Source organism: Colletes latitarsis, unplaced genomic scaffold, assembly GCF_051014445.1.
Source record: "Colletes latitarsis isolate SP2378_abdomen unplaced genomic scaffold, iyColLati1 scaffold0006, whole genome shotgun sequence".
Taxonomy (NCBI): Eukaryota; Metazoa; Arthropoda; class Insecta; order Hymenoptera; family Colletidae; genus Colletes; species Colletes latitarsis.
In genome coordinates, this window is record NW_027488366.1 from 36469679 (window position 1) to 36496406 (window position 26728).

Genomic DNA, 26728 nt, shown 5'->3' on the forward strand with positions numbered 1-26728 from the left:
ATCCTGGGTTTTTTCTGGTTTGGATCACGTAGTAATCTGGTACCACACTGAAACAGGCGATTAAGACTGGTCTCGATCTGTATTTTAGACGATAACGCATGTTAGGTCTGCGTTAGGTCTGGGACTTGCCCTTTGTCAGGCTCATGCAATCGCATATTTCGCATTCTTGTTGGCAAGATCCTGGTCTTTTTCTGGGTTGTATCACATAGTAATGTGGTACCACACTAAAACAGTCAACTAAGCCTGGCTACGATCAATATTTTAGAGGATAACGGATGCTAGGTCTGGGTTAGGTCTGGGATTTGCCCTCATCAGACTCATACTTTCACATTCCTCACATACTTGTTGAACAGATCCTGGGTTTTTTCTGGTTTGGATCACGTAGTAATGTGGTACCACACTGAAACTGTCGATTAAGCCTGGCCACGATCAATATTTTAGAGGATAACGCATGCTAGGTCTAGGTTAGGTCTGGGATTTGCCCACATCAGACTCATACAATCGCATATTTCGCAATTTGTTGGCTAGATCCTGGTCTCCTTCATGTTTGAATCACGTAGTATTGTGGTACCACACAGAAACAGTCAATTAAACCTGGCCACGATCAATATTTTTGGGGATAACGCATGCTAGGTCTGGGTTAGGTCTGGGATTTGCCCTCATCAGACTCATACTTTCGCATTCTTCACATACTTGTTGGCCAGATCCTGGGTTTTTTCTGGTTTGGATCAGGTAGTAATGTGGTACCACACTGAAACTGACGATTAAGCCTGGCCACGATCAATATTTTAGAGGATAACGCATGCTAGGGGTAGGTTAGGTCTGGGATTTGCCATCATCAGACTCATACAATCGCATATTTCGCATTTTGTTGGCCAGATCCTGGTCTTCTTCTGGTTTGAATCACGTAGTATTGTGGTACCACACAGAAACAGTCAATTAAACCTGACCACGATCAATATTTTAGGGGATAACGCATGCTAGGTCTGGGATTGATCTGGGATTTGCTCTCATCAGACTCATACTTTCGCATTCTTCACATACTTGTTGGCCAGATCCTGGGTTTTTTCTGGTTTGGATCAGGTAGTAATGTGGTACCACACTGAAACAGTCGATTAAACCCGGTTTCGATCAACCGTTTAGAGGATAACGCATGCTAGGTCTGGGTTAGGTCTAGGATTTGCTCTCATCAGACTCATACAATCGCATATTTCGCATTTTGTTGGCCAGATCCTGGCCTTCTTCTTGTTTGAATCACGTAGTAATGTGGTACCACACTAAAACAGTCAACTAACCCTGGCCACGATCAATATTTTAGAGGATAACGCATGCTAGGTCTGGGTTAGGTCTGGCATTTGCCCTCATCAGACTCATACTTTCGCATTCTTCACATACTTGTTGACCAGATCCTGGGTTTTTTCTGGTTTGGATCACGTAGTAATGTGGCACCACACTGAAACTGTCGATTAAGCCTGGCCACGATCAATATTTTAGAGGATAACGCATGCTAGGTCTAGGTTAGGTCTGGGATTTGCCCACATCAAACTCATACAATCGCATATTTCGCATTTAGTTGGCCGGATCCTGGTCTTCTTCATGTTTGCATCACGTAGTAATGTGGTACCACACTAAAACAGTCAACTAACCCTGGCCACGATCAATATTTTAGAGGATAACGGATGCTAGGTCTGGGTTAGGTCTGGGATTTGCCCTCATCAGACTCATGCTTTCGCATTCTTCACATACTTGTTGAACAGATCCTGGGTTTTTTCTGGTTTGGATCACGTAGTAATGTGGTACCACACTGAAACTGTCGATTAAGCCTGGCCACGATCAATAGTTTAGAGGATAACGCATGCTTGGTCTAGGTTAGGTCTGGGATTTGCCCTCATCAGACTCATACAATCGCATATTTCGCATTTTGTTGGCCAGATCCTGGTCTTCTTCTGGTTTGAATCACGTAGTAATGTGGTACCACACAGAAACAGTCAATTAAACCTGGCCACGCTCAATATTTTAGAGGATAACGCATGCTTGGTCTAGGTTAGGTCTGGGATTTGCCCTCATAAGACTCATACAATCGCATATTTCGCATTTTGTTAGCCAGATCCTGGTCTTCTTCATGTTTGCATCTCGTAGTAATGTGGTACCACACTAAAACAGTCAACTAACCCTGGCCACGATCAATATTTTACAGGATAACGGTATGCTAGGTCTGGGATAGGTCTGGGATTTGCCCTCATCAGACACATACTTTCGCATTCTTCACATACTTGTTGAACAGATCCTGGGTTTTTTCTGGTTTGGATCACGTAGTAATCTGGTACCACACTGAAACAGGCGATTAAGACTGGTCTCGATCTGTATTTTAGAGGATAACGCATGTTAGGTCTGCGTTAGGTCTGGGACTTGCCCTTTGTCAGGCTCATGCAATCGCATATTTCGCATTCTTGTTGGCAAGATCCTGGTCTTTTTCTGGGTTGTATCACATAGTAATGTGGTACCACACTAAAACAGTCAACTAAGCCTGGCCATGATCAATATTTTAGAGGATAACGGATGCTAGGTCTGGGTTAGGTCTGGGATTTGACCTCATCAGACTCATACTTTCGCATTCTTCACATACTTGTTGAACAGATCCTGGGTTTTTTCTGGTTTGGATCACGTAGTAATGTGGTACCACACTGAAACTGTCGATTAAGCCTGGCCACGATCAATATTTTAGAGGATAACGCATGCTAGGTCTAGGTTAGGTCTGGGATTTGCCCTCATCAGACTCATACAATCGCATATTTCGCATTTTGTTGGCCAGATCCTGGTGTTCTTCTGGTTTGAATCACGTAGTAATGTGGTACCACACAGAAACAGTCAATTAAACCTGGCCACGATCAATATTTTAGAGGATAACACATGCTAGGTCTGGGTTAGGACTGGGATTTGCCCTCATCAGACTCATACTTTAGCATTCTTCACATGCTTGTTGAACAGATCCTGGGTTTTTTCTGGTTTGGATCACGTAGTAATGTGGTACCACACTGAAACTGTCGATTAAGCCTGGCCACGATCAATATTTTAGAGGATAACGCATGCTAGGTCTAGGTTAGGTCTGGGATTTGCCCACATCAGACTCATACAATCGCATATTTCGCATTTTGTTGGCCAGATCCTGGTCTTCTTCTGGTTTGAATCACGTAGTAATGTGGTACCACACTAAAACAGTCAACTAACCCTGGCCACGATCAATATTTTAGAGGATAACGCATGCTAGGTCTGGGTTAGGTCTGGCATTTGCCCTCATCAGACTCATACTTTCGCATTCTTCACATACTTGTTGACCAGATCCTGGGTCTTTTCTGGTTTGGATCACGTAGTAATGTGGCACCACACTGAAACTGTCGATTAAGCCTGGCCACGATCAATATTTTAGAGGATAACGCATGCTAGGTCTTGGTTAGGTCTGGGATTTGCCCACATCAAACTCATACAATCGCATATTTCGCATTTAGTTGGCCGGATCCTGGTCTTCTTCATGTTTGCATCACGTAGTAATGTGGTACCACACTAAAACAGTCAACTAACCCTGGCCACGATGAATATTTTAGAGGATAACGGATGCTAGGTCTGGGTTAGGTCTGGGATTTGCCCTCATCAGACTCATGCTTTCGCATTCTTCACATACTTGTTGAACAGATCCTGGGTTTTTTCTGGTTTGGATCACGTAGTAATGTGGTACCACACTGAAACTGTCGATTAAGCCTGGCCACGATCAATATTTTAGAGGATAACGCATGCTAGGTCTGGGTTAGGTCTGGGATTTGCCCTCATCAGACTCATACAATCGCATATTTCGCATTTTGTTGGCCAGATCCTGGCCTCCTTCATGTTTGAATCACGTAGTATTGTGGTACCACACAGAAACAGTCAATTAAACCTGGCCACGATCAATATTTTAGAGGATAACACATGCTAGGTCTGGGTTAGGACTGGGATTTGCCCTCATCAGACTCATACTTTCGCATTCTTCACATACTTGTTGAACAGATCCTGGGTTTTTTTCTGGTTTGGAGCACGTAGTAATGTGGTACCACACTGAAACTGTCGATTAAGCCTGGCCACGATCAATATTTTAGAGGATAACGCATGCTAGGTCTAGGTTAGGTCTGGGATTTGCCCACATCAGACTCATACAATCGCATATTTCGCAATTTGTTGGCCAGATCCTGGTCTCCTTCATGTTTGAATCACGTAGTATTGTGGTACCACACAGAAACAGTCAATTAAACCTGGCCACGATCAATATTTTAGGGGATAACGCATGCTAGGTCTGGGTTAGTTCTGGGATTTGCCCTCATCAGACTCATACTTTCGCATTCTTCACATACTTGTTGGCCAGATCCTGGGTTTTTTCTGGTTTGGATCAGGTAGTAATGTGGTACCACACTGAAACTGACGATTAAGCCTGGCCACGATCAATATTTTAGAGGATAACGCATGCTAGGGGTAGGTTAGGTCTGGGATTTGCCATCATCAGACTCATACAATCGCATATTTCGCATTTTGTTGGCCAGATCCTGGTCTTCTTCTGGTTTGAATCACGTAGTATTGTGGTACCACACAGAAACAGTCAATTAAACCTGACCACGATCAATATTTTAGGGGATAACGCATGCTAGGTCTGGGATTGATCTGGGATTTGCTCTCATCAGACTCATACTTTCGCATTCTTCACATACTTGTTGGCCAGATCCTGGGTTTTTTCTGGTTTGGATCAGGTAGTAATGTGGTACCACACTGAAACAGTCGATTAAACCCGGTTTCGATCAACCGTTTAGAGGAAAACGCATGCTAGGTCTGGGTTAGGTCTAGGATTTGCTCTCATCAGACTCATACAATCGCATATTTCGCATTTTATTGGCCAGATCCTGGCCTTCTTCTTGTTTGAATCACGTAGTAATGTGGTACCACACTAAAACAGTCAACTAACCCTGGCCACGATCAATATTTTAGAGGATAACGCATGCTAGGTCTGGGTTAGGTCTGGCATTTGCCCTCATCAGACTCATACTTTCGCATTCTTCACATACTTGTTGACCAGATCCTGGGTTTTTTCTGGTTTGGATCACGTAGTAATGTGGCACCACACTGAAACTGTCGATTAAGCCTGGCCACGATCAATATTTTAGAGGATAACGCATGCTAGGTCTAGGTTAGGTCTGGGATTTGCCCACATCAAACTCATACAATCGCATATTTCGCATTTAGTTGGCCGGATCCTGGTCTTCTTCATGTTTGCATCACGTAGTAATGTGGTACCACACTAAAACAGTCAACTAACCCTGGCCACGATCAATATTTTAGAGGATAACGGATGCTAGGTCTGGGTTAGGTCTGGGATTTGCCCTCATCAGACTCATGCTTTCGCATTCTTCACATACTTGTTGAACAGATCCTGGGTTTTTTCTGGTTTGGATCACGTAGTAATGTGGTACCACACTGAAACTGTCGATTAAGCCTGGCCACGATCAATATTTTAGAGGATAACGCATGCTTGGTCTAGGTTAGGTCTGGGATTTGCCCTCATCAGACTCATACAATCGCATATTTCGCATTTTGTTGGCCAGATCCTGGTCTTCTTCTGGTTTGAATCACGTAGTAATGTGGTACCACACAGAAACAGTCAATTAAACCTGGCCACGCTCAATATTTTAGAGGATAACGCATGCTTGGTCTAGGTTAGGTCTGGGATTTGCCCTCATAAGACTCATACAATCGCATATTTCGCATTTTGTTAGCCAGATCCTGGTCTTCTTCATGTTTGCATCTCGTAGTAATGTGGTACCACACTAAAACAGTCAACTAACCCTGGCCACGATCAATATTTTACAGGATAACGGTATGCTAGGTCTGGGATAGGTCTGGGATTTGCCCTCATCAGACTCATACTTTCGCATTCTTCACATACTTGTTGAACAGATCCTGGGTTTTTTCTGGTTTGGATCACGTAGTAATCTGGTACCACACTGAAACAGGCGATTAAGACTGGTCTCGATCTGTATTTTAGAGGATAACGCATGTTAGGTCTGCGTTAGGTCTGGGACTTGCCCTTTGTCAGGCTCATGCAATCGCATATTTCGCATTCTTGTTGGCAAGATCCTGGTCTTTTTCTGGGTTGTATCACATAGTAATGTGGTACCACACTAAAACAGTCAACTAAGCCTGGCCATGATCAATATTTTAGAGGATAACGGATGCTAGGTCTGGGTTAGGTCTGGGATTTGACCTCATCAGACTCATACTTTCGCATTCTTCACATACTTGTTGAACAGATCCTGGGTTTTTTCTGGTTTGGATCACGTAGTAATGTGGTACCACACTGAAACTGTCGATTAAGCCTGGCCACGATCAATATTTTAGAGGATAACGCATGCTAGGTCTAGGTTAGGTCTGGGATTTGCCCTCATCAGACTCATACAATCGCATATTTCGCATTTTGTTGGCCAGATCCTGGTGTTCTTCTGGTTTGAATCACGTAGTAATGTGGTACCACACAGAAACAGTCAATTAAACCTGGCCACGATCAATATTTTAGAGGATAACAAATGCTAGGTCTGGGTTAGGACTGGGATTTGCCCTCATCAGACACATACTTTAGCATTCTTCACATGCTTGTTGAACAGATCCTGGGTTTTTTCTGGTTTGGATCACGTAGTAATGTGGTACCACACTGAAACTGTCGATTAAGCCTGGCCACGATCAATATTTTAGAGGATAACGCATGCTAGGTCTAGGTTAGGTCTGGGATTTGCCCACATCAGACTCATACAATCGCATATTTCGCATTTAGTTGGCCAGATCCTGGTCTTCTTCATGTTTGCATCACGTAGTAATGTGGTACCACACTAAAACAGTCAACTAACCCTGGCCACGATCAATATTTTAGAGGATAACGGATGCTAGGTCTGGGTTAGGTCTGGGATTTGCCCTCATCAGACTCATGCTTTCGCATTCTTCACATACTTGTTGAACAGATCCTGGGTTTTTTCTGGTTTGGATCACTTAGTAATGTGGTACCACACTGAAACGGTCGATTAAGCCTGGCCACGATCAATATTTTAGAGGATAACGCATGCTAGGTCTAGGTTAGGTCTGGGATTTGCCCTCATCATACTCTTACAATCGCATATATCGCATTTTGTTGGCCAGATCCTGGTCTTCTTCTGGTTTGAATCACGTAGTAATGTGGTACCACACAGAAACAGTCAATTAAACCTGGCCACGCTCAATATTTTAGAGGATAACGCATGCTAGGTCTGGGTTAGGTCTGGGATTTGCACTCATCAGACTCATACAATCGCATATTTCGCATTTTGTTGGCCAGATCCTGGTCTTCTTCCGGTCTGAATCACGTAGTAATGTGGTACCACACAGAAACAGTCAATTAAACCTGGCCACGATCAATATTTTAGAGGATAACGGATGCTAGGTCTGGGTTAGGTCTGGGATTTGCCCTCATCAGACTCATACTTTCGCATTCTTCACACACTTGTTGAACAGATCCTGGGTTTTTTCTGGATTGGATCACGTAGTAATGTGGTACCACACTGAAACTGTCGATTAAGCCTGGCCACGATCAATATTTTAGAGGATAACGCATGCTAGGTCTAGGTTAGGTCTGGGATTTGCCATCATCAGACTCATACAATCGCATATTTCGCATTTTGTTGGCCAGATCCTGGTGTTCCTCTGGTTTGAATCACGTAGTAATGTGGTACCACACAGAAACAGTCAATTAAACCTGACCACGATCAATATTTTAGGGGATAACACATGCTAGGTCTGGGATAGATCTGGGATTTGCTCTCATCAGACTCATACTTTCGCATTCTTCACATACTTGTTGGCCAGATCCTGGGTTTTTTCTGGTTTGGATAAGGTAGTAATGTGGTACCACATTGAAACAGTCGATTAAAGCCGGTTTCGATCAACAGTTTAGAGGATAACGCATGCTAGGTCTGCGTTAGGTCTGGGATTTGCTCTCATCAGACTCATACAATCGCATATTTCGCATTTTGTTGGCCAGATCCTGGTCTTCTTCTGGTTTGAATCACGTAGTATTGTGGTACCACACAGAAACAGTCAATTAAACCTGACCACGATCAATATTTTAGGGGATAACGCATGCTAGGTCTGGGCTAGGTCTGGGATTTGCCCTCATCAGACTCATACTTTCGCATTCTTCACATACTTGTTGGCCAGATCCTGGGTTTTTTCTGGTTTGGATCAGGTAGTAATGTGGTACCACATTGAAACAGTCGATTAAACCCGGTTTCAATCAATAGTTTACAGGATAACGCATGCTAGGTCTGGGTTAGGTCTGGGATTTGTCCTCATTTGGCTCATACAATCGCATATTTCACATTCTTGTTGGCCAGATCCCGGTCTTCTTCTGGTTTGAATCACGTAGTAATGTGGTACCACACAGAATGAATCAATTAAACCTGGCCACGATCAATATTTTAGAGGATAACGCTTGCTAGGTCTGGGTTAGGTCTGGGATTTGCCCTCATCAGACTCATACTTTCGCATTCTTCACATACTTGTTGGCCAGATCCTGGGTTTTTTCTGGTTTGGATAAGGTAGTAATGTGGTACCACATTGAAACAGTCGATTAAAGCCGGTTTCGATCAACAGTTTAGAGGATAACGCATGCTAGGTCTGCGTTAGGCCTGGGATTTGCTCTCATCAGACTCATACAATCGCATATTTCGCATTTTGTTGGCCAGATCCTGGTCTTCTTCTGGTTTGAATCACGTAGTAATGTGGTACCACACAGAATGAATCAATTAAACCTGGCCACGATCAATATTTTAGAGGATAACGCTTGCTAGGTCTGGGTTAGGTCTGGGATTTGCCCTCATCAGACTCATATTTTCGCATTCTTCACATACTTGTTGAACAGATCCTGGGTTTTTTCTGGGTTGGATAACGTAGTAATCTGGTACCACACTGAAACAGTCGATTAAGCCTGGTCTCGATCTGTATTTTAGAGGATAACGCATGTTAGGTCTGCGTTAGGTCTGGGACTTGCCCTTTTGTCAGGCTCATGCAATCGCATATTTCGCATTCTTGTTGGCAATATCCTGGACTTTTTCTGGGTTGTATCACGTAGTAATGTGGTACCACACTGAAACAGTCGATTATGCCTGGTCTGGATTAATATTTTAGAGGATAACGCCTGTTAGGTCTGGGATAGATCTGGGATTTGCTGTCATCAGGCTCATACTTTCGCATATTTCGCACACTTGTAGGCCAGATCCTGGGTTTTTTCTGGTTCGGATCAGGTAGTAAAGTTGTACCGCCCTGGAACAGTCGATTAAACCCGGTTTCGATAAATAGTCTACAGGATAACGCATGCTAGGTCTGGGTTAGGTCTGGGATTTGCCCCCATTTGGCTCATGCAATCGCATATTTCGCATTCTTGTTGGCCAGATCCTGGTCTTCTTCCGGTTTGAATCACGAAGTAATGTGGTACCACACAGAAACAGTCAATTAAACCTGGCCACGATCAATATTTTAGAGGATAACACATGCTAGGTCTGGGTTAGGACTGGGATTTGCCCTCATCAGACTCATACTTTCGTATTCTTCACATACTTGTTGAACAGATCCTGGGTTTTTTCTGGTTTGGATCACGTAGTATTGTGGTACCACACTGAAACTGTCGATTACGCCTGGCCGCGATCAATATTTTAGAGGATAACGCATGCTAGGTCTAGGTTAGGTCTGGGATTTGCCATCATCAGACTCATACAATCGCATATTCCGCATTTTGTTGGCCAGATCCTGGACTTCTTCTGGTTTGAATCACGTAGTATTGTGGTACCACACAGAAACAGTCAATTAAAACTTACCACGATCAATATTTTAGGGGATAACGCATGCTAGGTCTGGGATAGATCTGGGATTTGCTCTCATCAGACTCATACTTTCGCATTCTTCACATACTTGTTGGCCAGATCCTGGGTTTTTTCTGGTTTGGATCAGGTAGTAATGTGGTACCACACTGAAACAGTCGATTAAACCCGGTTTCGATCAACAGTTTAGAGGATAACGCATGCTAGGTCTGGGTTAGGTCTGGGATTTGCTCTCATCAGACTCATACAATCGCATATTTCGCATTTTGTTGGCCAGATCCTGGTCTTCTTCCGGTTTGAATCACGTAGTAATGTGGTACCACACAGAAACAGTCAATTAAACCTGGCCACGATCAATATTTTAGAGGATAACACATGCTAGGTCTGGGTTAGGACTGGGATTTGCCCTCATCAGACTCATACAATCGCATATTTCGCATTTTGTTGGCCAGATCCTGGTCTTCTTCATGTTTGTATCATGTAGTAATGTGGTACCACACTAAAACAGTCAACTAACCCTGGCCACGATCAATATTTTAGAGGATAACGGATGCTAGGTCTGGGCTAGGTCTGGGATTTGCCCACATCAGACTCATACAATCGCATATTTCGCATTTTGTTGGCCAGATCCTGGTCTTCTTCCGGTTTGAATCACGTAGTAATGTGGTACCACACAGAAACAGTCAATTAAACCTGGCCACGATCAATATTTTAGAGGATAACACATGCTAGGTCTGGGTTAGGACTGGGATTTGCCCTCATCAGACTCATACAATCGCATATTTCGCATTTTGTTGGCCAGATCCTGGTCTTCTTCATGTTTGTATCATGTAGTAATGTGGTACCACACTAAAACAGTCAACTAACCCTGCCCACGATCAATATTTTAGAGGATAACGGATGCTAGGTCTGGGTTAGGTCTGGGATTTGCCCACATCAGACTCATACAATCGCATATTTCGCATTTTGTTAGCCAGATCCTGGTCTTCTTCATGTTTGCATCACGTAGTAATGAGGTACCACACTAAAACAGTCAACTAACCCTGGCCACAATCAATATTTTAGAGGATAACGGATGCAAGGTCTGGGTTAGGTCTGGGATTTGCCCTCATCAGACTCATACTTTCGCATTCTTCACATACTTGTTGAACAGATCCTGGGTTTTTTCTGATTTGGATCACGTAGTAATGTGGTACCACACTGAAACAGACGATTAAGCCTGGTCTGGATTAATATTTTAGAGGATAACGCCTGTTAGGTCTAGGATTGATCTGGGATTTGCTCTCATCAGGCTCATACTTTCGCATTCTTCACATACTTGTTGAACAGATCCTGGGTTTTTTCTGGTTTGGATCAGCTAGTAATGTGGTAGCACACTGGAAGAGTCGATTAAACCCGGTTTCGATCAATAGTTTAGAGGTTAACGCATGCTAGGTCTGGGTTAGGTCTGGGATTTGCCCTCATCAGACTCATACTTTCGCATTCTTCACATACTTGTTGAACAGATCCTGGGTTTTTTCTGGTTTGGATCACGTAGTAATCTGGTACCACTCTGAAACAGTCGATTAAGCCTCGTCTCGATCTGTATTTTAGAGGATAACGCATGTTAGGTCTGCGTTAGGTCTGGGACTTGCCCTTCGTCAGGCTCATGCAATCGCATATTTCGCATTCTTGTTGGCAAGATCCTGGTCTTTTTCTGGGTTGTATCACGTAGTAATGTGGTACCACACAGAAACAGTCAATTAAACCTGGCCACGATCAATATTTTAGAGGATAACACATGCTAGGTCTGGGTTAGGTCTGGGATTTGTCCTCATTTGGCTCACACAATCGCATATTTCACATTCTTGTAGGCCAGATCCTGGTTTTCTTCTGGTTTGAATTACGTAGTAATGTGGTACCACACAGAAACAGTCAACTAACCCTGGCCACGATCAATATTTTAGAGGATAACGGATGCAAGGTCTGGGTTAGGTCTGGGATTTGCCCTCATCAGACTCATACTTTCGCATTCTTCACATACTTGTTGAACAGATCCTGGGTTTTTTCTGGTTTGGATCACGTAGTAATGTGGTACCACACTGAAACAGTCGATTAAGCCTGGTCTGGATTAATATTTTAGAGGATAACGCCTGTTAGGTCTAGGATTGATCTGGGATTTGCTCTCATCAGGCTCATACTTTCGCATATTTCGCACACTTGTTGGCCTGATCCTGGGTTTTTTATGGTTTGGATCAGCTAGTAATGTGGTAGCACACTGGAACAGTCGATTAAACCCGGTTTCGATCAATAGTTTAGAAGTTAACGCATGCTAGGTCTGGGTTAGGTCTGGGATTTGCCCTCATTTGGCTCACACAATCGCATATTTCACATTCTTGTAGGCCAGATCCTGGTCTTCTTCTGGTTTGAATTAGGTAGTAATGTGGTACCACACAGAAACAGTCAATTAAACCTGGCCACGATCAATATTTTAGAGGATAACGTATGCTAGGTCTGGGTTAGGTCTGGGATTTGCTCTCATCAGACTCATACAATCGCATAATTCGCATTTTGTTGGCCAGATCCTGGTCTTCTTCTGGTTTGAATCACGTAGTAATGCGGTACCACACAGAAACAGTCAACTAAACCTGGCCACGATCAATATTTTAGAGGATAACTCTGGCTAGGTCTGGGTTAGAACTGGGATTTGCCCTCATCAGACTCATACAATCGCATATTTCGCATTTTGTTGGCCAGATCCTGGTCTTCTTCATGTTTGCATCACGTAGTAATGTGGTACCACACTAAAACAGTCAACTAACCCTGGCCGCGATTAATATTTTAGGGGATAACGGTATGCTAGGTCTGGGTTAGGTCTGGGATTTGCCCTCATCAGACTCATACTTTCGCATTCTTCACATACTTGTTGAACAGATCCTGGGTTTTTTCTGGTTTGGATCACGTAGTAATCTGGTACCACACAGAAACAGTCAATTAAACCTGGCCACGATCAATATTTTAGAGGATAACACATGCTAGGTCTGGGTTAGGTCTGGGATTTGCCCTCATTTGGCTCACACAATCGCATATTTCACATTCTTGTAGGCCAGATCCTGGTTTTCTTCTGGTTTGAATTACGTAGTAATGCGGTTCCACACAGAAACAGTAAAATAAACCTGGCCACGATCAATATTTTAGAGGATAACACTGGCTAGGTCTAGGTTAGGTCTGGGATTTGCCCTCATCAGACACATACAATCGCATATTTCGCATTTTGTTGGCCAGATCCTGATCTTCTTCTGGTTTGAATCACGTAGTAATGTGGCACCACACAGAAACAGTCAATTAAACCTGGCCACGATCAATATTGTAGAGGATAACGCATGCTAGGTCTAGGTTAGGTCTGGGATTTGCCCTCATCAGACTCATACAATCGCATATATCGCATTTTGTTGGCCAGATCCTGGTGTTCTTTATGTTTGAATCACGTAGTATTGTGGTACCACACAGAAACAGTCAATTAAACCTGGCCACGATCAATATTTTAGAGGATAACACTGGCTAGGTCTGGGTTAGGACTGGGATTTGCCCTCATCAGACTCATACAATCGCATATTTCGCATTTTGTTGGCCAGATCCTGGGTTTTTTCTGGTTTGGATCACGTAGTAATGTGGTACCACACTGAAACAGTCGATTAAGCCTGGTCTGGATTAATATTTTAGAGGATAACGCCTGTTAGGTCTAGGATAGATCTGGGATTTGCTCTCACCAGGCTCATACTTTCGCATATTTCGCACACTTGTTGGCCAGACCCTGGACTTTTTCTGGTTTGGATCAGGTAGTAATATGGTACCACACTGGAACAGTCGATTAATACCGGTTTCGATCAATATTTTAGAGGATAACGCATGCTAGGTCTGGGTTAGGGCAGGGCCTTGCCCTCATTTGGCTCATACAATCGCATATTTCACATTCTTGTTGGACAGATCCTGGTCTTCTTCTGGTTTGTATCACGTAGTAATGCGGTACCACACAGAAACAGTCAATTAAACCAGGCCCGAACAATATTTTACAGGACAACGCATGCTAGGTCTGGGGTAGGTCTGGGATTTGCCCTCATCAGACTCATACTTCCGCATTCTTCACATACTTGTTGAACAGATCATGGGTTTTTTCTGGTTTGGATCACGTAGTAATGTGGTACCACACTGAAACAGACGATTAAGCCTGGTCTGGATTAATATTTTAGAGGATAACGCCTGTTAGGTCTAGGATTGATCTGGGATTTGCTCTCATCAGGCTCATACTTTCGCATTCTTCACATACTTGTTGAACAGATCCTGGGTTTTTTCTGGTTTGGATCAGCTAGTAATGTGGTAGCACACTGGAAGAGTCGATTAAACCCGGTTTCGATCAATAGTTTAGAGGTTAACGCATGCTAGGTCTGGGTTAGGTCTGGGATTTGCCCTCATCAGACTCATACTTTCGCATTCTTCACATACTTGTTGAACAGATCCTGGGTTTTTTCTGGTTTGGATCACGTAGTAATCTGGTACCACTCTGAAACAGTCGATTAAGCCTCGTCTCGATCTGTATTTTAGAGGATAACGCATGTTAGGTCTGCGTTAGGTCTGGGACTTGCCCTTCGTCAGGCTCATGCAATCGCATATTTCGCATTCTTGTTGGCAAGATCCTGGTCTTTTTCTGGGTTGTATCACGTAGTAATGTGGTACCACACAGAAACAGTCAATTAAACCTGGCCACGATCAATATTTTAGAGGATAACACATGCTAGGTCTGGGTTAGGTCTGGGATTTGTCCTCATTTGGCTCACACAATCGCATATTTCACATTCTTGTAGGCCAGATCCTGGTTTTCTTCTGGTTTGAATTACGTAGTAATGTGGTACCACACAGAAACAGTCAACTAACCCTGGCCACGATCAATATTTTAGAGGATAACGGATGCAAGGTCTGGGTTAGGTCTGGGATTTGCCCTCATCAGACTCATACTTTCGCATTCTTCACATACTTGTTGAACAGATCCTGGGTTTTTTCTGGTTTGGATCACGTAGTAATGTGGTACCACACTGAAACAGTCGATTAAGCCTGGTCTGGATTAATATTTTAGAGGATAACGCCTGTTAGGTCTAGGATTGATCTGGGATTTGCTCTCATCAGGCTCATACTTTCGCATATTTCGCACACTTGTTGGCCTGATCCTGGGTTTTTTATGGTTTGGATCAGCTAGTAATGTGGTAGCACACTGGAACAGTCGATTAAACCCGGTTTCGATCAATAGTTTAGAAGTTAACGCATGCTAGGTCTGGGTTAGGTCTGGGATTTGCCCTCATTTGGCTCACACAATCGCATATTTCACATTCTTGTAGGCCAGATCCTGGTCTTCTTCTGGTTTGAATTAGGTAGTAATGTGGTACCACACAGAAACAGTCAATTAAACCTGGCCACGATCAATATTTTAGAGGATAACGTATGCTAGGTCTGGGTTAGGTCTGGGATTTGCTCTCATCAGACTCATACAATCGCATAATTCGCATTTTGTTGGCCAGATCCTGGTCTTCTTCTGGTTTGAATCACGTAGTAATGCGGTACCACACAGAAACAGTCAACTAAACCTGGCCACGATCAATATTTTAGAGGATAACTCTGGCTAGGTCTGGGTTAGAACTGGGATTTGCCCTCATCAGACTCATACAATCGCATATTTCGCATTTTGTTGGCCAGATCCTGGTCTTCTTCATGTTTGCATCACGTAGTAATGTGGTACCACACTAAAACAGTCAACTAACCCTGGCCGCGATTAATATTTTAGGGGATAACGGTATGCTAGGTCTGGGTTAGGTCTGGGATTTGCCCTCATCAGACTCATACTTTCGCATTCTTCACATACTTGTTGAACAGATCCTGGGTTTTTTCTGGTTTGGATCACGTAGTAATCTGGTACCACACAGAAACAGTCAATTAAACCTGGCCACGATCAATATTTTAGAGGATAACACATGCTAGGTCTGGGTTAGGTCTGGGATTTGCCCTCATTTGGCTCACACAATCGCATATTTCACATTCTTGTAGGCCAGATCCTGGTTTTCTTCTGGTTTGAATTACGTAGTAATGCGGTTCCACACAGAAACAGTAAAATAAACCTGGCCACGATCAATATTTTAGAGGATAACACTGGCTAGGTCTAGGTTAGGTCTGGGATTTGCCCTCATCAGACACATACAATCGCATATTTCGCATTTTGTTGGCCAGATCCTGATCTTCTTCTGGTTTGAATCACGTAGTAATGTGGCACCACACAGAAACAGTCAATTAAACCTGGCCACGATCAATATTGTAGAGGATAACGCATGCTAGGTCTAGGTTAGGTCTGGGATTTGCCCTCATCAGACTCATACAATCGCATATATCGCATTTTGTTGGCCAGATCCTGGTGTTCTTTATGTTTGAATCACGTAGTATTGTGGTACCACACAGAAACAGTCAATTAAACCTGGCCACGATCAATATTTTAGAGGATAACACTGGCTAGGTCTGGGTTAGGACTGGGATTTGCCCTCATCAGACTCATACAATCGCATATTTCGCATTTTGTTGGCCAGATCCTGGGTTTTTTCTGGTTTGGATCACGTAGTAATGTGGTACCACACTGAAACAGTCGATTAAGCCTGGTCTGGATTAATATTTTAGAGGATAACGCCTGTTAGGTCTAGGATAGATCTGGGATTTGCTCTCACCAGGCTCATACTTTCGCATATTTCGCACACTTGTTGGCCAGACCCTGGACTTTTTCTGGTTTGGATCAGGTAGTAATATGGTACCACACTGGAACAGTCGATTAATACCGGTTTCGATCAATATTTTAGAGGATAACGCATGCTAGGTCTGGGTTAGGGCAGGGCCTTGCCCTCATTTGGCTCATACAATCGCATATTTCACATTCTTGTTGGACAGATCCTGGTCTTCTTCTGGTTTGTATCACGTAGTAATGCGGTACCACACAGAAACAGTCAATTAAACCAGGCCCGAACAATATTTTACAGGACAACGCATGCTAGGTCTGGGGTAGGTCTGGGATTTGCCCTCATCAGACTCATACTTCCGCATTCTTCACATACTTGTTGAACAGATCATGGGTTTTTTCTGGTTTGGATCACGTAGTAATGTGGTTCCACACAGAAACAGTCAATTAAACCTGGCCACGATCAATATTTTAGAGGATAACACATGCTAGGTCTGGGTTAGGACTGGGATTTGCCCTCATCAGACTCATACTTTCGCATTCTTCACATACTTGTTGAACAGATCCTGGGTTTTTTCTGGTTTGGATCACGTAGTAATGTGGTACCACACTGAAACCGTCGATTAAGCCTGGCCACGATCAATATTTTAGAGGATAGCGCATGCGAGGTCTAGGTTAGGTCTGGGATTTGCCATCATCAGACTCATACAATCGCATATTTCGCATTTTGTTGGCCAGATCCTGGTCTTCTTCTGGTTTGAATCACGTAGTATTGTGGCACCACACAGAAACAGTCAATTAAACCTGACCACGATCAATATTTTAGGGGATAACGCATGCTAGGTCTGGGATAGATCTGGGATTTGCTCTCATCAGACACATACTTTCGCATTCTTCACATACTTGTTGGCCAGATCCTGGGTTTTTTCTGGTTTGGATCAGGTAGTAATGTGGTACCACACTGAAACAGTCTATTAAACCCGGTTTCGATCAACAGTTTAGAGGATAACGCATGCTAGGTCTGGGTTAGGTCTAGGATTTGCTCTCATCAGACTCATACAATCGCATATTTCGCATTTTGTTGGCCAGATCCTGGTCTTCTTCTGGTTTGAATCACGTAGTAATGTGGTACCACACAGAAACAGTCAATTAGACCTGGCCACGATCAATGTTTTAGAGGATAACACATGCTAGGTTTGGGTTAGGACTGGGATTTGCCCTCATCAGACTCATACAATCGCATATTTCGCATTTTGTTGGCCAGATCCTGGTCTTCTTCATGTTTGTATCATGTAGTAATGTGGTACCACACTAAAACAGTCAACTAACCCTGGCCACGATCAATATTTTAGAGGATAGCGGAAGCTAGGTCTGGGCTAGGTCTGGGATTTGCCCACATCAGACTCATACAATCGCATATTTCGAATTTTGTTAGCCAGATCCTGGTCTTCTTCATGTTTGCATCACGTAGTAATGTGGTACCACACAGAAACAGTCAACTAAACCTGGCCACGATCAATATTTTAGAGGATAACTCTGGCTAGGTCTGGGTTAGAACTGGGATTTGCCCCCATCAGACTCATACAATCGCATATTTCGCATTTTGTTGGCCAGATCCTGGTCTTCTTCATGTTTGTATCATGTAGTAATGTGGTACCACACTAAAACAGTCAACTAACCCTGGCCACGATCAATATTTTAGAGGATAACGGATGCTAGGTCTGGGCTAGGTCTGGGATTTGCCCACATCAGACTCATACAATCGCATATTTCGCATTTTGTTGGCCAGATCCTGGTCTTCTTCCGGTTTGAATCACGTAGTAATGTGGTACCACACAGAAACAGTCAATTAAACCTGGCCACGATCAATATTTTAGAGGATAACACATGCTAGGTCTGGGTTAGGACTGGGATTTGCCCTCATCAGACTCATACAATCGCATATTTCGCATTTTGTTGGCCAGATCCTGGTCTTCTTCATGTTTGTATCATGTAGTAATGTGGTACCACACTAAAACAGTCAACTAACCCTGGCCACGATCAATATTTTAGAGGATAACGGATGCTAGGTCTGGGTTAGGTCTGGGATTTGCCCACATCAGACTCATACAATCGCATATTTCGCATTTTGTTAGCCAGATCCTGGTCTTCTTCATGTTTGCATCACGTAGTAATGAGGTACCACACTAAAACAGTCAACTAACCCTGGCCACAATCAATATTTTAGAGGATAACGGATGCAAGGTCTGGGTTAGGTCTGGGATTTGCCCTCATCAGACTCATACTTTCGCATTCTTCACATACTTGTTGAACAGATCCTGGGTTTTTTCTGATTTGGATCACGTAGTAATGTGGTACCACACTGAAACAGACGATTAAGCCTGGTCTGGATTAATATTTTAGAGGATAACGCCTGTTAGGTCTAGGATTGATCTGGGATTTGCTCTCATCAGGCTCATACTTTCGCATATTTCGCACACTTGTTGGCCTGATCCTGGGTTTTTTCTGGTTTGGATCAGCTAGTAATGTGGTAGCACACTGGAAGAGTCGATTAAACCCGGTTTCGATCAATAGTTTAGAGGTTAACGCATGCTAGGTCTGGGTTAGGTCTGGGATTTGCCCTCATTAGGCTCACACAATCGCATATTTCACATTCTTGTAGGCCAGATCCTGGTCTTCTTCTGGTTTGAATTACGTAGTAATGTGGTACCACACAGAAACAGTCAATTAAACCTGGCCACGATCAATATTTTAGAGGATAACGCATGCTAGGTCTGGGTTAGGTCTGGGATTTGCTCTCATCAGACTCATACAATCGCATAATTCGCATTTTGTTGGCCAGATCCTGGTCTTCTTCTGGTTTGAATCACGTAGTAATGTGGTACCACACTAAAACAGTCAACTAACCCTGGCCGCGATCAATATCTTAGAGGATAACGGTATGCTAGGTCTGGGTTAGGTCTGGGATTTGCCCTCATCAGACTCATACTTTCGCATTCTTCACATACTTGTTGAACAGATCCTGGGTTTTTTCTGGTTTGGATCACGTAGTAATCTGGTACCACTCTGAAACAGTCGATTAAGCCTCGTCTCGATCTGTATTTTAGAGGATAACGCATGTTAGGTCTGCGTTAGGTCTGGGACTTGCCCTTCGTCAGGCTCATGCAATCGCATATTTCGCATTCTTGTTGGCAAGATCCTGGTCTTTTTCTGGGTTGTATCACGTAGTAATGTGGTACCACACAGAAACAGTCAATTAAACCTGGCCACGATCAATATTTTAGAGGATAACACATGCTAGGTCTGGGTTAGGTCTGGGATTTGTCCTCATTTGGCTCACACAATCGCATATTTCACATTCTTGTAGGCCAGATCCTGGTTTTCTTCTGGTTTGAATTACGTAGTAATGTGGTACCACACAGAAACAGTCAACTAACCCTGGCCACGATCAATATTTTAGAGGATAACGGATGCAAGGTCTGGGTTAGGTCTGGGATTTGCCCTCATCAGACTCATACTTTCGCATTCTTCACATACTTGTTGAACAGATCCTGGGTTTTTTCTGGTTTGGATCACGTAGTAATGTGGTACCACACTGAAACAGACGATTAAGCCTGGTCTGGATTAATATTTTAGAGGATAACGCCTGTTAGGTCTAGGATTGATCTGGGATTTGCTCTCATCAGGCTCATACTTTCGCATATTTCGCACACTTGTTGGCCTGATCCTGGGTTTTTTCTGGTTTGGATCAGCTAGTAATGTGGTAGCACACTGGAAGAGTCGATTAAACCCGGTTTCGATCAATAGTTTAGAGGTTAACGCATGCTAGGTCTGGGTTAGGTCTGGGATTTGCCCTCATTAGGCTCACACAATCGCATATTTCACATTCTTGTAGGCCAGATCCTGGTCTTCTTCTGGTTTGAATTACGTAGTAATGTGGTACCACACAGAAACAGTCAATTAAACCTGGCCACGATCAATATTTTAGAGGATAACGCATGCTAGGTCTGGGTTAGGTCTGGGATTTGCTCTCATCAGACTCATACAATCGCATAATTCGCATTTTGTTGGCCAGATCCTGGTCTTCTTCTGGTTTGAATCACGTAGTAATGTGGTACCACACTAAAACAGTCAACTAACCCTGGCCGCGATCAATATCTTAGAGGATAACGGTATGCTAGGTCTGGGTTAGGTCTGGGATTTGCCCTCATCAGACTCATACTTTCGCATTCTTCACATACTTGTTGAACAGATCCTGGGTTTTTTCTGGTTTGGATCACGTAGTAATCTGGTACCACTCTGAAACAGTCGATTAAGCCTCGTCTCGATCTGTATTTTAGAGGATAACGCATGTTAGGTCTGCGTTAGGTCTGGGACTTGCCCTTCGTCAGGCTCATGCAATCGCATATTTCGCATTCTTGTTGGCAAGATCCTGGTCTTTTTCTGGGTTGTATCACGTAGTAATGTGGTACCACACAGAAACAGTCAATTAAACCTGGCCACGATCAATATTTTAGAGGATAACACATGCTAGGTCTGGGTTAGGTCTGGGATTTGTCCTCATTTGGCTCACACAATCGCATATTTCACATTCTTGTAGGCCAGATCCTGGTTTTCTTCTGGTTTGAATTACGTAGTAATGTGGTACCACACAGAAACAGTCAACTAACCCTGGCCACGATCAATATTTTAGAGGATAACGGATGCAAGGTCTGGGTTAGGTCTGGGATTTGCCCTCATCAGACTCATACTTTCGCATTCTTCACATACTTGTTGAACAGATCCTGGGTTTTTTCTGGTTTGGATCACGTAGTAATGTGGTACCACACTGAAACAGTCGATTAAGCCTGGTCTGGATTAATATTTTAGAGGATAACGCCTGTTAGGTCTAGGATTGATCTGGGATTTGCTCTCATCAGGCTCATACTTTCGCATATTTCGCACACTTGTTGGCCTGATCCTGGGTTTTTTATGGTTTGGATCAGCTAGTAATGTGGTAGCACACTGGAACAGTCGATTAAACCCGGTTTCGATCAATAGTTTAGAAGTTAACGCATGCTAGGTCTGGGTTAGGTCTGGGATTTGCCCTCATTTGGCTCACACAATCGCATATTTCACATTCTTGTAGGCCAGATCCTGGTCTTCTTCTGGTTTGAATTAGGTAGTAATGTGGTACCACACAGAAACAGTCAATTAAACCTGGCCACGATCAATATTTTAGAGGATAACGTATGCTAGGTCTGGGTTAGGTCTGGGATTTGCTCTCATCAGACTCATACAATCGCATAATTCGCATTTTGTTGGCCAGATCCTGGTCTTCTTCTGGTTTGAATCACGTAGTAATGCGGTACCACACAGAAACAGTCAACTAAACCTGGCCACGATCAATATTTTAGAGGATAACTCTGGCTAGGTCTGGGTTAGAACTGGGATTTGCCCTCATCAGACTCATACAATCGCATATTTCGCATTTTGTTGGCCAGATCCTGGTCTTCTTCATGTTTGCATCACGTAGTAATGTGGTACCACACTAAAACAGTCAACTAACCCTGGCCGCGATTAATATTTTAGGGGATAACGGTATGCTAGGTCTGGGTTAGGTCTGGGATTTGCCCTCATCAGACTCATACTTTCGCATTCTTCACATACTTGTTGAACAGATCCTGGGTTTTTTCTGGTTTGGATCACGTAGTAATCTGGTACCACTCGGAAACAGTCGATTAAGCCTCGTCTCGATCTGTATTTTAGAGGATAACGCATGCTAGGTCTGGGTTAGGTCTGGGATTTGTCCTCATCAGACTCATACTTTCGCATTCTTCACATACTTGTTGAACAGATCCTGGGTTTTTTCTGGTTTGGATCACGTAGTAATCTGGTACCACTCTGAAACAGTCGATTAAGCCTCGTCTCGATCTGTATTTTAGAGGATAACGCATGTTAGGTCTGCGTTAGGTCTGGGACTTGCCCTTTGTCAGGCTCATGCAATCGCATATTTCGCATTCTTGTTGGCAAGATCCTGGTCTTTTTCTGGGTTGTATCACGTAGTAATGTGGTACCACACAGAAACAGTCAATTAAACCTGGCCACGATCAATATTTTAGAGGATAACACATGCTAGGTCTGGGTTAGGTCTGGGATTTGCCCTCATTTGGCTCACACAATCGCATATTTCACATTCTTGTTGGCCAGACCCTGGACTTTTTCTGGTTTGGATCAGGTAGTAATGTGGTACCACACTGGAACAGTCGATTAATACCGGTTTCGATCAATATTTTAGAGGATAACGCATGCTAGGTCTGGGTTAGGGCAGGGACTTGCCCTCATTTGGCTCATACAATCGCATATTTCACATTCTTGTTGGACAGATCCTGGTCTTCTTCTGGTTTGTATCACGTAGTAATGCGGTACCACACAGAAACAGTCAATTAAACCAGGCCCGAACAATATTTTACAGGACAACGCATGCTAGGTCTGGGGTAGGTCTGGGATTTGCCCTCATCAGACTCATACTTTCGCATTCTTCACATACTTGTTGAACAGATCATGGGTTTTTTCTGGTTTGGATCACGTAGTAATGTGGTTCCACACAGAAACAGTCAATTAAACCTGGCCACGATCAATATTTTAGAGGATAACACATGCTAGGTCTGGGTTAGGACTGGGATTTGCCCTCATCAGACTCATACTTTCGCATTCTTCACATACTTGTTGAACAGATCCTGGGTTTTTTCTGGTTTGGATCACGTAGTAATGTGGTACCACACTGAAACCGTCGATTAAGCCTGGCCACGATCAATATTTTAGAGGATAGCGCATGCTAGGTCTAGGTTAGGTCTGGGATTTGCCATCATCAGACTCATACAATCGCATATTTCGCATTTTGTTGGCCAGATCCTGGTCTTCTTCTGGTTTGAATCACGTAGTATTGTGGCACCACACAGAAACAGTCAATTAAACCTGACCACGATCAATATTTTAGGGGATAACGCATGCTAGGTCTGGGATAGATCTGGGATTTGCTCTCATCAGACACATACTTTCGCATTCTTCACATACTTGTTGGCCAGATCCTGGGTTTTTTCTGGTTTGGATCAGGTAGTAATGTGGTACCACACTGAAACAGTCGATTAAACCCGGTTTCGATCAACAGTTTAGAGGATAACGCATGCTAGGTCTGGGTTAGGTCTGGGATTTGCTCTCATCAGACTCATACAATCGCATATTTCGCATTTTGTTGGCCAGATCCTGGTCTTCTTCTGGTTTGAATCACGTAGTAATGTGGTACCACACAGAAACAGTCAACTAGACCTGGCCACGATCAATGTTTTAGAGGATAACACATGCTAGGTTTGGGTTAGGACTGGGATTTGCCCTCATCAGACTCATACAATCGCATATTTCGCATTTTGTTGGCCAGATCCTGGTCTTCTTCATGTTTGTATCATGTAGTAATGTGGTACCACACTAAAACAGTCAACTAACCCTGGCCACGATCAATATTTTAGAGGATAGCGGAAGCTAGGTCTGGGCTAGGTCTGGGATTTGCCCACATCAGACTCATACAATCGCATATTTCGAATTTTGTTAGCCAGATCCTGGTCTTCTTCATGTTTGCATCACGTAGTAATGTGGTACCACACAGAAACAGTCAACTAAACCTGGCCACGATCAATATTTTAGAGGATAACTCTGGCTAGGTCTGGGTTAGAACTGGGATTTGCCCCCATCAGACTCATACAATCGCATATTTCGCATTTTGTTGGCCAGATCCTGGTCTTCTTCATGTTTGCATCACGTAGTAATGTGGTACCACACTAAAACAGTCAACTAACCCTGGCCGCGATCAATATTTTAGAGGATAACGGTATGCTAGGTCTGGGTTAGGTCTGGGTTTTGCCCTCATCAGACAACATACTTTCGCATTCTTCACATACTTGTTGAACAGATCCTGGGTTTTTTCTGGTTTGGATCACGTAGTAATCTGGTACCACTCCGAAACAGTCGATTAAGCTTCGTCTCGATCTGTATTTTAGAGGATAACGCATGTTAAGTCTGCGTTAGGTCTGGGACTTGCCCTTCGTCAGGCTCATGCAATCGCATATTTCGCATTCTTGTTGGCAAGATCCTGGTCTTTTTCTGGGTTGTATCACGTAGTAATGTGGTACCACACAGAAACAGTCAATTAAACCTGGCCACGATCAATATTTTAGAGGATAACACATGCTAGGTCTGGGTTAGGTCTGGGATTTGCCCTCATTTGGCTCACACAATCGCATATTTCACATTCTTGTAGGCCAGATCCTGGTTTTCTTCTGGTTTGAATTACGTCGTAATGTGGTACCACACAGAAACAGTCAATTAAACCTGGCCACGATCAATATTTTAGAGGATAACGCATGCTAGGTCTGGGTTAGGTCTGGGATTTGCTCTCATCAGACTCATACAATCGCATAATTCGCTTTTTGTTGGCCAGATCCTGGTCTTCTTCTGGTTTGAATCACGTATTAATGCGGTACCACACAGGAACAGTCAAGTAAACCTGGCCACGATCAATATTTTAGAGGATAACACTGGCTAGGTCTGGGTTAGGACTGGGATTTGCCCTCATCAGACTCATGCAATCGCATATTTCGCATTTTGTTGGTCAGATCCTGGTCTTCTTCATGTTTGCATCTCGTAGTAATGTGGTACCACACTAAAACAGTCAACTAACCCTGGCCGCGATCAATATTTTAGAGGATAGCGGTATGCTAGGTCTGGGTTAGGTCTGGGATTTGCCCTCATCAGACTCATACTTTCGCATTCTTCACATACTTGTTGAACAGATCCTGGGTTTTTTCTGGTTTGGATCACGTAGTAATCTGGTACCACTCTGAAACAGTCGATTAAGCCTCGTCTCGATCTGTATTTTAGAGGATAACGCATGCTAGGTCTGCGTTAGGTCTGGGACTTGCCCTTTGTCAGGCTCATGCAATCGCATATTTCGCATTCTTGTTGGCAAGATCCTGGTCTTTTTCTGGGTTGTATCACGTAGTAATGTGGTACCACACAGAAACAGTCAATTAAACCTGGCCACGATCAATATTTTAGAGGATAACACATGCTAGGTCTGGGTTAGGTCTGGGATTTGCCCTCATTTGGCTCACACAATCGCATATTTCACATTCTTATAGGCCAGATCCTGGTTTTCTTCTGGTTTGAATTACGTAGTAATCTGGTACCACACAGAAACAGTCAATTAAACCTGGCCACGATCAATATTTTAGCGGATAACGCATGCTAGGTCTGGGTTAGGTCTGGGATTTGCTCTCATCAGACTCATTCAATCGCATAATTCGCTTTTTGTTGGCCAGATCCTGGTCTTCTTCTGGTCTGAATCGCGTATTATACGGTACCACACAGAAACAGTCAATTAAACCTGGCCACGATCAATATTTTAGAGGGTAACACTGGCTAGGTCTAGGTTAGGTCTGGGATTTGCCGCCATCAGACATACAATCGCATATATCGCATTTTGTTGGACAGATCCTGGGTTTTTTCTGGTTTGGATCACGTAGTAATGTGGTACCACACTGAAACAGTCGATTAAGCCTGGTCTGGATTAATATTTTAGAGGATAACGCCTGTTAGGTCTAGGATAGATCTGGGATTTGCTCTCACCAGGCTCATACTTTCGCATATTTCGCACACTTGTTGGCCAGACCCTGGACTTTTTCTGGTTTGGATCAGGTAGTAATGTGGTACCACACTGGAACAGTCGATTAATACCGGTTTCGATCAATATTTTAGAGGATAACGCATGCTAGGTCTGGGTTAGGGCAGGGACTTGCCCTCATTTGACTCGTACAATCGCATATTTCACATTCTTGTTGGACAGATCCTGGTCTTCTTCTGGTTTGTATCACGTAGTAATGCGGTACCACACAGAAACAGTCAATTAAACCAGGCCCGAACAATATTTTACAGGACAACGCATGCTAGGTCTGGGGTAGGTCTGGGATTTGCCCTCATCAGACTCATACTTTCGCATTCTTCACATACTTGTTGGCCAGATCCTGGGTTTTTTCTGGTT